Consider the following 16,472-nt stretch of genomic DNA (forward strand, 5'->3'; position numbering starts at 1 on the left):
TGTCGTCGATGACCCCAAGGCCATTGTCTCAGGTCAGCAGGGGCCCACAGCCACGTGTCATTGGCTTGCGATGCACAGAGTTAGTGACACCAGGGCAGTTGTCGGTTATGTTCGATCACCTCCGTAACGATGATCCTTTTTTCCTCCTGACTGAAACGCGTCATCCTCTTACACCTCTCCTTGCATGCAATGATATGTACTCTGCCATTGAAAAATCAAGACTCAGTTCCAAATGTGTGACCTACTTCAGCGCAGTGTGGCCCGAGGGCAGTAGTCCGCGTGGGCACACAGACATGTGTGGTTGGAATGCTATATACAGACTTGTTGGCACCACATCGAAGGGGGTATAGTGAGATAAAAGCAGCCATAATTAATGTTCTCTGCCATAGTGTAATCAAGACTCAGTTCCAAATGTGTGACCTACTAGTCCGCTGTGTATGCCGATGGAGTACGTCAACGAGAAGGGAGTACTGCGGGCCTGTGTCGCGGAGGCCGTGATGGTCTGAGGAGGCTGCCAGGTTCGCAGCACTCGGGCTTAGAGCTTGCACCGGCACGTAGTGGGCCCTCTTTGACACACGCCGGTGTTGGCAGGTGTGCATTGAGGCCTGGGTGCGCAGGGCCTGGCAGGACTGGTACGGGGACCAGCGGTCCGGGGTGCAGCAAGCGCACAGGATCGCAGGCAACACCGCTCACGGCGACGGCATCGTGGTGGGGTGAGGGGTGCCGCCCTGGTAGAGACGTTGGGCATTCTGGAAAAGAAACACGCCCAGAGCTACGTGCTTTTTATTCACACCCCTACGCTGGGCTGGTGTACGCCAGGCCAGCCCACTACAGGGGGGGATGTAACAAGCTACATTTACGGGATCTTCCCCACTGGCTGGGGTGACATGGTTGCTCCACTGTCCACTACACTCCTGGGGGTGGTGGTGGCGGAGGGTGTTGTGGCCCTGTTGGGGCTCCGAGCTTCATGATGAGTAGCTCCATGGCATCTGTTGTTCTTCAGGTGTGGCTGTGGTCTGGGCTCCCTTTTCTGGTTCCGGGTGTAGTCCGACTTTGCCCCTGGTCAGAGCAGGTGTTAATTTCCTGCTGCTAACGCACCTTAGCGCCTGTTTTGTGATCTTATTGCAGATCAGGCTGGTCGTTGAGAATGTTGAGGTGTGGTGTTGTCGCTGATTTTTCCTCGGGAATGCCTACTCTGCATCTCATTAGCGATAGTTGCCGGGGTCATCTGTGGCGATGTTTTTGAGGATGCTATCACCGGAAAACTGGTGATATCGGCTGTTTGCACCAGCTTGTGAATGGGGCGATAAATTTATTGGCAATTGTGCTGCGATGAAGTGCCGATAACTCGGCGATAGATCCTTGAGAATATGCCCCTGTGTTTTTATAGTGAGGGCAGGCTTAGGCAGATTTGTCTTTCTGTGATCAGTCGGTTTATTATGATTAAGGCTGCCTGTTTTCTGTTTTTACATATTTTTACAGATACATGCAGACAGATAACAATGTATTTTCTGTCTGTGTTTATTTTTAAAAGTGGATAAATACAGACAATTGTGCTTCTTTTAAGTGACTTTCTTTGCCTTTTTTCATGAATTATAGCCCAACAGCAGAGCAGATGGACAGCATGAGAAATTAAAAAAACAGGATGAAATTTCTTTAAATAATGGCATATGTCAACATACAGTTGTGGTATAATGCTAATATTTACCTGTGAATGTATTGTTATGTAATATTTGACAGTTTAAATAGCTGATACACGATAGACATCGAAGTATGAGTGTGTGTATCAGTTAAATAAATATGGAAAGGTACACTTAAATACCTTCATTATACACAAAACTCAAAATAAATATGGATAAATACAGATAAAATTGCCCAAAAATAAATATGGATAAATACAGCAGGAAATGTCAAAAAAATAAATACCATAAAACTGGGAGCCCTAATTATGATAATCACACTTTTGACCTGTATATGTCTTTTAATTGCAGTGCAGATATTACAAAATAGAGAGTTCCAATAAATATTGTAAGCTAGTAAGAGAACAAAAGATGAGGATCTGCTACCACGATCCTTGAGAGGGTCTAGAGTGTTGTGTTCTGGGGTGCCAATGTACTTGTTTCTCTGGAAAGGTTAGGAGAGCACTATGCGCTAGTCTAGATTTGGGCCCATAGGTACTGATGCAGGATGGTGACTCAGTTCCTAAATACTGATGTTCTGTGGTCCCGGGCATAGAAGCAGAATCCCTGCTACATGGCGTCCAACATTACTAATAGTTCTTATTTCTTGGTCTCCTGAGTAGTGCTTGTGTGTGTCCACAATACCCTTACACCTACTACCGGCTTGAAAGTTTAAAAGGATCAGACCCATTTTTTGAGTTGGCCTTTGTTTTCATTACTGTTTTACTTATGGCTGTACCACAGCCTATTGTTAGTCCTATATATTGTAGACCTGCTGTCCATGTACACGCAACGCAACATGGACTTACTAATCAGGGTGGTGCTTTTATCTTTGTACTAGAAGTGGATCCTGCTTACCGCTTTGAAGTCTTTTATTATTGGGTCGATTTTACGGCTGTGGATGCGAATACTAACATTTCATACATAAACCACACCTGTATCGGCAAGTCTATATAGACCTTATGCGCTCATGGAAATACCACTGTCTTACTGGGAAGACCATGCTTGGTTCCTTGGCACTCTCCTCCTAGTAGCTACACCTGTGGCATGGGTCCCCTGAGTAATGATGGGGTGACCTGGCATGCTGTAGCTGGATAAACGCCTTATCCTGGCGGCTTTCACCTTTTGAAAACGCAGACTTTTTACAAAGCACTAGTGGTCTTATATAGAAGTTTAACACAATTTGTTTTGTGCACCTTGCTAGCAGAGCCAGCCAGGGTTGGCCTGCCGGGGCAAGCCCAGTTGCCTGCATTGCCTACAATAAGTCCTGTAATTGTTCATTTAGTTATGGGCGAAATACCCACTAATTGTGAGGGAATTCCATTTTGGATCGCCCAAAAAGTAGACCATCTTGAAGCTGTTTCCCCCCGTACAGGACTACAAGACAAGCACAGGATTTTAACTATGTGCTTACCCCACGGAGTGGTTCCTGCTATTGGAGACTGTAACACCTGGGGGACAGTGTTTGCAGCTGTCTATATAATCAGTCACGGCACTCCCTCAATGTCCGTCTTATCAGACATTTTAAAACAAATACAGAATGAACAGGGGGCAGCTGCTGCTCTGGATTTGGCAATATCCACGATGATTCTGTCAAACATTAAAGGTGAAGCAGCATCTCTAGCTATAGGTCAGCAGCTCACAGAGGTTGCAGTAGTTGACCATGAACGTGAGTTGGCTATAATTATTGCTGATGTGTATACATCCTTAGAACGCAATAATTTGGGAACCAGACCTACTTAAGCTCCTCTTGGGAATCCTAGAGCTGAAAATGAATCCAAGCCCCCGTGGGTCTGTTAAAAAACCATGGGACAAATCTAAACAACCACAGAAAAGTAAACCTTGTGGAGGTTCTCCACCCCTGGAGCACTTCGAGAGGCAGTATGATTTTCATGATTACACTAAAATCAAGACTCCAGACAGGTATCAGGTTCCTTATAAACGTTCTCATTACTTTCAGGAATTGTCTGACTAGTAGTATGACCGAGGAGGGTGATCTAAACATAGACAAGAAGAGTATGTGAAACCTAAAAGGGAGACACAACGCTTGTCTCATGTAAGGATAAAAAAGGAGGAAAAACTTCCTCACTATAAAGCTCGTTTTCAGAAAAAGAAATTCGCTATAACCACTTCATATGACACAGACACTGAGAACCCTACTCCTGAACAGGAGTTTGGCACTGACTCTCCTTTAATGCGTGGCAGAAGTCGCCTTAGTGCGCCAGAATATCCAGGAGTTTCTGGCAGCGAAAGCAACTGATACTTTTATTACAGTTGAGACCCCAGACGGGCACGTAGCCCCTCCAGATAGATTATATGATCTAGAAATTCAAATTGAGGGACACATACAGCGCACCATTAAAGCAATATTCTGTGAAAATGTAACTTTGTCCTATGACATTATTCTAGCGAGGTTTATTGGCCTTCACAGTTTGTACAAATATCCCCACAGGGTGAGGATGTGAGGATGTAATCCATCCATCCATCCATCCATCCATCCATCCATCCATCCATCCATCCATCCATCCATCCATCCATCCATCCATCCATCCATCCATCCATCCTTCCTTCCTTCCTTCCTTCCTTCCTTCCTTCCTTCCTTCCTTCCTTCCTTCCATCCTTCCTTCCTTCCTTCCTTCCTTCCTTCCTTCCTTCCTTCCTTCCTTCCTTCCTTCCTTCGTTCCTCCCTCTCTCCCTCCTTCCCACCTTCCCTCCTTCCCTCCCTCCCTCCCTCCTTCCCTCCTTCCCTCCCTCCTTCCTTCCTTCCCTCGTTACACAAGCTTATGCAGCAGAATAGGCTCTTGCAATAGTCCCTGCACTATATCGCAATCATGTTGGCTGGGATAAGCACTCTCCTTACCATGTAATACCTTTACGGTCCAGCTCGCAAGTGCAACCACAATATCCTATTAAGGAGTACAATGAAGTAATTGAATCCTGTGTCTCTCAAATTACTAATCCACTTTTCCCTATTGAATCGTCTTAGACTACAGATATTAAAATAGTCATACACTCACATTTGTTATACAAAATACAGATAGTACAGCACTCCTAAACAATATATTCTGGAAAAAATACAAAACAACCTTAGATATCTCCAACAGTTTTTTAGCCACAATCTAGAACTTGAAAGCACAGATTGGACAGTGTTTTCCACTCTTGGTTTTCAAATGACAAACACAAGGCTCCCAGTAGGCTATAAGATAAGCCCAGGACTATTTGCAGCATGCATTATATCAATTCTGCACAATATCGACTCAGACTCGTTGTCTTATGTAGATGATATCTACCTTACGGATGATGAACTCAACCAATACTTGGTCAGAGTAGATCACATTATATTTGGATTTGCTGAACTTGGCTACAAGTTCAACTTCAAGACATCTAATATAGCTTTTCTTAGTGCCCTTTTCCTAGGATATGAATTTTCACATAAGGGCAACAGTCTTGCGCCTCCTATTTGGAGAAGTGTGCACAGTTACACTGCATGCCCCTACTTTCGGAACGTGGTTTTCACAAACTATATAAACGTATCAACATTACTAAATGAGGTGATCTCTTTCAGGACGGTATATTCCGCTCCTCAGACCAATTCTTTCATGAGCTTCAACCCTCGTCCCTCGATAGATTCCTCTCTCTATGTCCGACTCAGGCAGGGTATCCGCTTTATCGTCCCAGACTTCCCGATGGAACCCACGACCAGTGGACATATTGCTGTCTCCAATAAATAAATTCCTGCATCGTTTCTATTACACGCGTGCCAAAATGTTTTGGTTCATACTGACAGATACTGACTGCTGTGAGAGATGTAACAGGCCAGGGGCCGGATTCCTACATTTAACATGGGAATGCCCAAAGATATAGGAGTACTGGGTTCAGGTCTTCGAAGCCCTGGTGAAGATGACAAATCTCCCACTGGAGGGTGATCCCTTACTTGTGCTTTTGGGCTACACCAAACAAGTCCCTAAGCCATATCGCAGGTTTATTACCACATCGTTACTATTGGCCAAGCGTAGAGTGGCTTGCAGATGGGGCAGGGGGTGTGCCCCGAAATTTAAGGAATGGCTGGATGACCTAATCTACTGCCAGGAACAGCTGACACCATATGCTGAGACGCTCCCACATGCCTCCAGGCCCAAGGATATATGGGGTCCCCTCCAATGTTATCTTTTGATACGGGTCACAGACACTCCAACCCCCCCCCCTCCCCCCCCCCCCCCAGGAACAGATCCTTAAAGGGTGGCAGTGTCTCTTCTTTCCCTTGTCCTTCACAACCCCTTTTTAATATTAACGATACGCAAACTGGCATTTGATGGAACTGTTGCATGCTCAGTGAGCCCTCATTTTGCCACCTCCTCATGTTATACGAGCTATATGGCATGCGAGTTCTATATTATTGTTTGCATGTCAAGACACACTACTACTGTGTTGATCGTTATTCTACTGTACTAAAATAGAAGTGTCAGGCCTGGCTCTGTTGGTGTATCATCAAAGACTTATACAGTTAATTGTTTACTTCCTCCCATTCCGAGACAAGAACGATTAATGTACAAAACTGATATATGTCTGTAACTATGACTGTCGCAGTCTGTACTGTATGTTACGTATGATGAAAATTGATAAATAAAAGTTTTTTTTTAAAAATGTGTGCACAGTTACAACTTCCAAATACATTGACATTTTTTAATCCCTGGTAGTATTTCTTAATTTTCGCAGTGCATACATTCCAGAATATGCACAACGCATTAAACCTCTGTATGAATTATTACATCCTGATGTATCCGCTACATGCTGGACATCAGAACACACAAATGCACTGGGATCATTAAAATCTGATTTACTTGTTATCAGACCCTTACATACAAGTGTCAATACCACAAACCTGGACATCCATATTCTACCGGGTGCGACTGGATTTAGTTATATCACTTTTAATGAAGGTGAAACAGTGCAGATTGCATATAAATTGCCTTTATATTCTAATGTGGAAATAAGTTTTGCTTCCACTGAAAAAATACTGACTGCAGTACAGTTGGCTAACCTTAAAGAAAGGCCACTAGCACAAGGAAAATGCATCCTTGTCATCACTCCTTTGATTTCCTTAGAGTCTGTCACAAAGGATAGCGTTCCTAACTCTAAAGCCCTCCATCCTAGATGGGCAACATCCTCATCAGCTGCTGATGTAGACTTCATCTTTGACCCGCCTTTACAGACACAAGAATTCTTGCAGTATGATCATGTTTATCCCAAGCCGACTTCTATCTTACCACTTTATTAGTATAAATATATTGTTTACACTAATGGTTCAGCCTAACCTTCCATAGGTTCTAAACAACATTATTCAGCGGCAGGTGGCACTGTTATTGGTGTGGTGTTAGACAGAAAAGTCCAACCACAAAAACCTCGCACACAGTCCATGGGGTACTGTACTGAAGGATTTACTTATTGCACTTAAACATATCGATTTCGAATTTCCCACACTTCTAGTGTATGATTTGTATTACTGTGCACAATCCTTTAATGATGATTTACATTACTGGAGGCAGAATGGATTCAAAGATTCTAAAGGCAACACAATATAAAATGCTTTGGGTGAAGGCGGCACATCTCAAAGATAGGTTGCCACTAACTCAGACTCATGATACACATATTTTGAGTCTTCAGTGTGTGGAAACACACGTTGCAGGGAATTCTCTGCCTGATGAAGCAGGCAAATATGCAGTCGCAACGGCTACTGTTGCTGCAATTACTCGTTCTAAAATTAGAATATACTCTTATATTTTGGCTGCCATTAATGCAAATAAAGACAGCACCTCCTTACTTAAAGGATTTCCATCCAGATATACCTACCACTTGAGAGAACAAAATATTCCTTTTGTAACTGTTCCAGAAGTTGGTGTTCAATTGATTACCAACCAAGACCACAGACTAGCATTAGTGATAGCTGCGCACAAAGGTATTGCTTCTGGAGATCCAGGTGTGGGGACCACAATTTTGCTACTACAGCAACTTTATTGGTGGCAAGGCTTATTTTAACAGGCCAAAAAATATGTCCTTTGTTGTGACATTTGCTAACAAATTAATGCTTTCACTGCGGCCGGTTCTCCGCAGACACAACTGTTAATTTCTAACCTTTCGAATGCGTTTATGTGGATCATTGTGGGCTTTTTATTTCAGATACTGTATTTAAATGTATCCTAGTTGCAGTTAATTATTGCTCCAGGTTCCTCTGGGTTTGGTCACAGCACTTGGCTGAACTGTTAAACCTGTAAGTCTTTATCGGGACATATGCATGCAGTACAATCCGCTCGTACCAGGTCCTGGCTTTTGCTTCAAAAGCATACCAGGATACAATGGCATCCCTCGGTGTACAGATGCATTCTTCTTACCAGCCCAAGAACTGTTCTGTTGTGGAAAGACTTAATCATGACTTAACGCAGTCCCCAACAGCTAGAGTATTAGGCACTGGGAGTAGTTGGATCAATCACCTCTACAGGTTCAGAGGGCTCTTAATAACCTCTCTAAAAGATCTCTGGGTGGGCGGACCCCATACAAAGTACTTTTTGACATCATAATGTATGTTCCAGACCTTGACGGTCCAGACATTGTGGCGGCTGCCACACCCTTTGACGTAGATAACTGTTGTGCTGTCTGATAGGATCTACAAACTTTCCATGACACCCAATCCAACAAACATTTGAAGACATCTCCCTCTGTGAGAATTGAGGAGAAATCAGAACCCTCTGGCTGGTTTCCAAAAATTGGGGATCTCGTTCATGAAAAAGTAACAATGAAGAGAGAGTTTGACCCATCAAACTGAGCACCAGTGCCAGTCCATGGCATCGAAGGCACAAGAACCGTTATTTTGCCACCACGCCTGGTTCTAAAGACAATCGTTTTGACTACATTCATCATGTCAAATTACACCATGTGGCCATTTCTTAATAGTAGGCCATGAGCAATTCTTGGTAGTTCCCAAAGTCCTCTCGCTACAATATAGGAAATACCTCTGAAGCTGGTGACCACCAGCCGATCTGTTCCCCCCAGCTGGCAGGTCCAGGGGGCGGAGACTGCACTGCAATGAATCCCTACATCTGCAACCACCAACACAACTGAAGTGAGTACTGCTGTTACTACAGCGTTTTCTGCAAATGATGATGTTTATGCAGATTCACCATCAGTGGATTGACCTCTTGTGTATGTTTTGACTTCTATTGCAGTACCGGAGCCAACCGTTTTTTTTAACTTACTGCTTCTGGGTATTATATGGATCAAGGCACATTTTTCTCTAACAATTCTGTTTTTGACACTCCTCCATTAAGGATCTGTGTTTTCATTTCATGGCTGAAACACACTTATCTTGTCCCACCTTGGATATATGTTTCGATAGCACTTTCCTTGGTTTTGTTATTTATGTGGATTGGATTTGTGGCTGTTTTCTTCTTGCTGATCAATGGCCACTAGCTTCCAGAATGCTCTGCTACAGAACTGGTTGACGGGCTGTTGGACCCCTTATCTTCTTCACATAAATTTAAAAAAAGACTTGTCCCTACATTTCTGCAGTTCCAGTTACTCTTGGAATTAAATTTATTTCTATATATTTGGTCCTACGGAGATCTTGCAGATACCAGTTTCTATGGGTGATGTAATAGTACCTGGGTTACATTCGGATTATTGGGATGTTGGAACTGTAAACTCCATGTTCTCGGAGGTGGAGCATTATACTGTTTTTGAGTCAGAGGACCTGTACATGAATTCTGCTAATTATTGGGAAATGTTCTAGTATCATTTCAGACATCATTTTCTACACCGAGCCACTGTCCAATGCACAATTTTTAATTATACACTATGGGAACATTGTCTGACTCCCCCGCAAGGGAGTTCCAAAACACAAAGAAAAATTTATGTATTTTTCAGGACATGATACATCAGACCGAGCTCCATATTATTTCAAATTAGTCCCTATGCCACTTAAGAAATATATGCTTACACAAACTAAGCTAATATATACAGCTTCCTTTGTTACTGAATTGACCATTAAAGGCTAGGACTATTGGAAGGCCACAATTGGAATAAAATATATGTGATGTACCAGAAACTTTGTTTCAAGCATGTTTAATCCCAACTCAAATGATCTTCCTGAATGACACAGTCCAGCAGACTACCTGTCTGGGACTGGCTAAAATAAAAGAAATGAATGGCTCAATTGCACTCTTTGAAAATTGGCAAATTACACTGAACAACAACTCAATAGTATGCTGCAAAATGGTACATTTAATTCCACATGGGTGATTATTGTGGCCAGTGGACACAAATGGTTGCCATGCTTGTTTTCTGAATTCCACACCGGAGTTCAGGACTAGCAGACCCGACCCCTATACTCACATTCATAACACTCAGGTATTGTTACCACCTATGCGGTGGGGAAGTTGTGTCAACAATATTTGGAACAATCCACAATGTCTACAGTGAAACAACATCTTTTTCTCCTGTCCGCAGACATGGATTTATCAGATTTTTTATTAGGCCCTAAATCTCCACGTTCTAAAATATTTATTTACGCTACATATAATGAAATTTGGAATTTGTCTTTTATGGAAGCTGTGCAAGCTTAAGACAAATTGATCAAGATAATTTTGATAAAGTGCTTGCTCTTGTTGATAACAGTATTAATAGGCTGTCTTCTTGTATTTATAATTCGAATAACATTGTATCAACGGTTATTGTTATTATGCAAAGTGACAAGTCAACATTGTATCCTGGGCAAAGTCAGCTTAGATCTATCATGCAATTTAGCTGGACACTGCAAAAAGAATGGGCTTGTACCATGGTGCTATCTAAATGCCACTAACCTCTTCTTGCCCTTTCATATGACACGTAAACAACTCATGGTTATGAAAGATGCCACCTATACAATGTTGCACATAATGTTAGAACAGCTCCCATTTACCATAGCCGAAACACCTTCAGCTGTCTGGTTATTACACGGTGTAATATCTTTACCGATTGACATTTCAATTCACAGCATGCATGAAGTATTTTCCAGTCAGTAGATCTGAACCCCTAGGAGGCAGCTTCATTCATGAATTATGGTCACTCCCATTTTCCTATCTTTGTGAATGTACCGATAAGGAAGTATTCCTTACTGGAGAAGAATGGGACTCTTCTGTCGGACATTCCCTCATTTGCAAACGTGTGACTATTCACAGTGCATATAATGCTTCAGTAGCACTTTTGGCCCGCTATCTAAAAGGAATACCAGCCCCCGCAATACTCCACTTATCACTGTCCTTTCAAATGGAAGTTATTTAACGCTTAGTGACCCAGACTGCTACGGAATGCAAGCTTGGATCCCCTACATTTTGTCCATCTCCCAGTCTGTCACCTGCTGCAATAATGTCCACCCAACCCCATTCAATAGCCCGATATGACCTTCCATTCCAACTTTGAAGGCAAATTTTAACAAGCTATGCAGACTCTAAGCACCATTGGTTCAAAAAGAAGTATCTCTCACATCTGCTCGAGAAACTTTCGAATTGCAGACCTCATTAGATTTTGGTGAAATAGTTCATTGTATTTTTAATGCATCTAATGCTGCCGGACGTGCACACTTTGTTAAGATTGTGGACTCTGGCTTTGTTCGTTCCAAACAATCTTAGAGTAATACCGGTTTTTATTCACTCCCTTTTTCCAGTGTGTTTGGCGGATTCCTGCTGCTGTCATTCCTCATCTGTGGCATTTTGGTTCTAAATTTGCTTCTGCGCAATGGATGTTCCGCTTGCAAGCCCAATGGAACTAACACCGCTCCACCTGTGTCGTGAGTGCATGATTCGATTCTTCAAAATCTTATTGCTCCATGGATATTTGCTTGGCTTGCGGATGCCGGCTTGCATGGACGTTGACCTGCTGAGTCCACGAGCAACTCATTTTCAGAGTTGTCGGCTTCTTCATTATGCAAGCTATTAGCCACTCCTACCCAAGGAGATGTGTGCATCAACAACGCATGGCTCACTAAATACTGACTCTAATGGCACAGATGCAAGTTGCCCAGCAGCTTTCTCAGCAACGGCTGAGACTGAGGATCAGGTCTGTTCTCTGGAACTTACTGGGCTGTAAACCAATCGTCGGCAGAGCCTGAATCCATCCTGGATTCTCTGGCCTTTGAATTTATGAGTGACATCATGGATACCTCTGACACACCTTAAATTCAGCAACTTTTCCAAATTGACATTTTTTTTCTTTGAGATTATGATTCTTTCATATTATATGCTTATTAATAATGATTTAAGTTTGCTTTTTTTTTCGGTTAGGCGTTGCATCAGTGTCCCGACCAAAGGAAGGGTGTCATCTATTTTCCACTGTGTTTTTTCTCTTATGTTAACCTTACTGCACCTAATAGCCAGCATTTGCTTTGCACAATCATGTTTTGTGCTACACATTTATTGTTCAAATAGGCTGCGCATGTTTTGTTATTTAGTTCTTCCGCTGGGATTTGAGATGGAACATTTCATCCAAGGTCAAAAAACACTGTGCTCTGCTTTCTCTGTGGCGGACACTAATACCTAGACACAATAGAAAAATCCAGCTGCTGTTTTGAACATTTAATTTTTATCATATAAGGTGGGATTTGCCGTTTTGAAAACGGAGAGGACATTCTTGCAGAGCAAAGGTCCAGAGACAACAGAGAGCTCCGCTTCCTGAGATGCAGAACAGCTACCTATGTATGCCAGGTATGGGGTCTCCCACTAACCCCAGAGATCTTTAATATAATACGGTGGGGCATATTTACAAGCCCCTATCGCCACAGGAATGTCACTGTTTACAATGTTCCTGCAGCGATAGGGGCTTATTTACAAGGCGGTGTTAAGCCACTTAATGTGGCTTTACGCCGCCTTGTAAATAAGGCACCTTTTCATGCAATACTTAGCGTGAAAGGGGAGGGCGATGGGTGTTGCAGTGGGCGTTCCCCACAACACCCATTGATTTTGACGCTGCCCCATATTTACAAGGGTGGATAAATATGAGGCAGCACCAAAATTAAGACCAGAGAAAACTTGATCTTAACATGCAGAAACGAGGGGAAATGCTTTATTTTTCTAGTTTTTTCTGTTACTATGCATGCTGTAATGTGCAGCACACGTAGAAACAGCAAAATGCCATGAAGGATTGTTTATGTGCAGGAAGGTTTTCCTTCCTGCACATAAACTATCATTTAAAAAATGACGGTTTGCAACTTCTGTGTGCTGCATAGAAGTTACGAATCGCCATTCTGGACTCTTTATGTGCAGGAAGGGACACCTTCCTGCACATAAACAATCATTCCGTCAATGCAGGCACTCTTGCACTATGGTGAAAGGGGGCCTGCTTTGGTGCTGGGCAACTGAGTTCAGCACCAGTGCTGGGAAAAATGCAGGGATGCACCGTAGTGTTGTAAATAGGGTGTATCCCTGTGGTTTCAGAACGGCAGAGCGCCGATTTAGCAATTTTGGCTTAACACCCCACACTGCCATTCTTTTGTAAATATGCCTCTGTGTTTCTATAGTGAGGGTAGGCTTAGGCAGATCTGTCTTTCGAATAATCACATTTTTGACCTGTATATCTCTTAATTGCAGCACAGGTATTACAAAATAGAGCACGATAGTTTCAATAAATATTGTAAGCATTTTTCGAGTCTCTTTTTCATTTATTGTGGATACGTATGAGTGAGAGAAAGAAAGGTGTTTCTCTGGAAAGGTTAGGAGATCAAGTAAGGTACTATGAGCTAGTCTGGACTTGGGTCCATACGTAGTGATGCAGTATGGTGACTCAGTTCCGACATACTGATATTCTGTGGTCCCAGGCATAGTTCTGTTTCTAAGTAGAATCCATGCAACAAACTGAGACCACAAAAGGGCTAAAAAGCTCACAGGGCTGGTGGAGGGGTCTGTTCGTTGAAAACCCCACATAGAGGCCAAAATTGTGTTTATAATTGTATGATGGAGGCAGAAAGACCCAAGGAACATATTACAAATGTATCTGCATCATCACCATCCTGAATAGCTTGAGTAAGGGATGCCTGAAAGTCATCCAGAACAGCTAGTGTGCCAAAGGGCTTGAAAGTAGCGACCTAGAAGACACCTGGCATTCACTGACCTCAGAGCAAGGCTTATAGGGAGAAAATCTACTTATCAAATGTCTATTCTTTTTGACTCCGTATCAGGCAGAGTGGTAGGGAAGGCATTGGAATTTACTTTAATGGTGGACACCTGTACCCCCAAACTCTGGTGTTGGAAGTTGTGTTAGAAAGTTTGGGTTTGCCGTTGCAGGACGATGGCAATGAGCAACATACCTATTAACAAGTAAACCCGATGGTTTTGGCCAAGAGTCAGTAAGGGCCTCATTAAATGGAAATAGAGGCTCTGTAGGGGCCTGACCTCGCTGAAGAACCTCATTCAAATCAGTTTTCACCTCCATAGTGGAGAGTTGTTGATCTAAGACTTCTGCCAACCTCCATATCATGACGGTGAAAGAGGCACTTTTCTCCATAGCAGGACCTGTCGGTGACACAGGGTTAGTACCTGGAGAAACATCCAGTTCACCCTGACAAGGATTGTGGTTGTCGCTTGAGTGGGCTTCCACCCCACCAGATAAGGTATTACAGAAGGTAAGTAGCTTGTTCATCTGATAGATACTTCTAGCCACAGATTCTTTACTTTAGAATAGATACCAAAGGGTTCACTGACAGAATATAGACCATCGAAATACAGAAATATTGCGACGCAAATATGGTCATCATATACTTATCGAACAAGTTACTTACCTTTGGTAACGATATATCTGTAAGAAACATAGGTTAGTTATAGATTCCTTACCTTAGAATTACACCCAGGCATCAGACTGGATCCGGAAAGACTACATGCATCTTGGAGTTCTACATACCCGTTTTCCTCATCATATTGTGGTACACAATCATCCCCTTCATCATAATGGTCATTGTCCGAGTCTGCTGAAAAGATTATGTGAAGTTTGGGCCCTACCATATGGTACGGGCAAGGTGTTAAAATCTGAAGAATTGGCTGTGTGCTGGCCCGAGCTGGGCACAGTCTTGGTTGCGGTTGTGGTGGATTTCACTCAGAGTCGGATGGCACAATGCATTGCAAATCAATCTGTGGCATCATTGCAAAGGGAACAGGAGCAGGCACTGGCAAGGGAACTGAAGTCAAACCAGAGATAGGGGCACTGAGGGAGGAACTGCCAGTGGCTGTTCGATTGGAGGCACCTGCGGTTTATTGGGACCCAAAGGCACACCAGGGAGAACCAGTTAAATCACCACAAAAAAAAGTGGACAGCATGGCTTCTCTGAAGGCCTTTACTTGCTGCAAGATCTCTGATGGGAACTCGGAGGGTGCCAGGCCTAGACCTTAAATTGGCTCCAATGGAGAGCAAGACCAGGAGGCACACTGGTGCCCTCTCTGTTACAGAAAGATTCTTGCTTAAATTTCTTGTGTTTTATCTTGGACTTACCCTAAAACTTTGATTGTGACCAAGGTCGGTTGTAGGAGCAACTTTGGGATCTGGGAAGGAACCTTCCTTTTGACTTTCACTGGTCTTGGTGTGGTGTGGTATTATCTTATACTTGGTTAAAGGTTTGGCTTTGCAGTTCCATATGGTTTTTGGATTCATTTGGGTGAAGTTTTACAGCTCTTGAAGTCGTGCTCTGAACCCAGGCACCAAAGTCATACTTCATTAGAATCAATCACGGACATCTATTTGCGACAGTCCTTACACAGTCTGAAGCCGGTTATAGAAGGCGACATTCTCCCTTTCTTGCTGGTAAATTTATTGACAACAAATAGGTCTTGAGCAACCCAAGACCGATTTCGCCCGGATTGGGGCTCTTCTTTAGGGTGTAGGTTGGCTCCAGTGGCTCAGTGTGCACCAGGCCCACGTCTGGGCAACCCCGTCCCACCTAGGGTTACACACTAAAGTATAAAAAGTGATGGATAGAATGCGTGAATTAATCTCAGCCACTGTGTCACTGGAACCAAGCTACACTGGGGTGATGAGCCATAACTAGGGCAGATCTGATCTTGGGTTTCTTGTGTTCCAGTTTAAGGAGGACCTGACCTGGTTGCTTGGGCTAGACTTTTACCATTGGAGCAGGGTCAGGACTCATTTGCATATGGCTGGGTCCAAATTGAGGTGACCTGGTGTGCAAAATAACAATGGACTGGGATGCAGCCAGAATAATTACCAGAGGCTGAGATTAATTCAACTATTGCTGTGCTCACTGGAACTTCAGGGCCCACTGCAGAGCCCGCATATGCCATCTGGCAAGGTCCACCAGCAGGAGGCCATCAGGCCCAGTAGCTGGAGGGTCATCCTAACCGAAACCCGGGATAGAGGCTGAAAGATCAGAATCATAGCCCGAATATCCCGGACTAGTTGTTCGGGAGGATAGACTCGAAACTGCATTGTGCCCAGAATTGCTCCGATGAAGAGGAGCTTCTGAGGGAATCATGTGTGACTTCGGCACATTGAAGGAAAACCCCCAGCAAATGCAGGAGGTCGGCCGTAGTCTGGAGGTGGGAAGTGGGAGGGGGGAGACAACAGCCTGGGGCGAGCCTGCCTTCAACAGCCAGTCGTCGAGATAGGGGAAGACTGGAACCGCTGATCTGCGCAGATGAGCTGGGACCACCGTCATGACTATCATGAACACCTGAGGGGCACTGGTAAGGCCAAAGGAGAGCACTGTAAACTGAAAATGCTCGTGGCCTACCGAGAACCGCAGGTAGTACCGGTGGGCCAGCAGGA

General features: G+C 43.6%; 1 protein-coding gene across 1 annotated transcript in view; it reads left to right on the forward strand.

Moving 5' to 3' along the window:
• RCCD1 (RCC1 domain containing 1) overlaps positions 1 to 11,510 on the forward strand; it is a 198,195-nt gene extending 186,685 nt beyond the window's left edge. The window contains exon 9 of the mRNA XM_085644382.1: positions 11,374 to 11,510. The gene's annotated coding sequence lies outside the window, so the exon portion shown is untranslated. The remainder of the gene's footprint in view (positions 1 to 11,373) is intronic.
• The last annotated feature ends 4,962 nt before the right edge of the window (positions 11,511 to 16,472 follow it).

The sequence above is a fragment of the Triturus cristatus genome, chromosome 3_1 (assembly GCF_964204655.1).
Source record: "Triturus cristatus chromosome 3_1, aTriCri1.1, whole genome shotgun sequence".
In the NCBI taxonomy this organism is placed as follows: domain Eukaryota; kingdom Metazoa; phylum Chordata; class Amphibia; order Caudata; family Salamandridae; genus Triturus; species Triturus cristatus.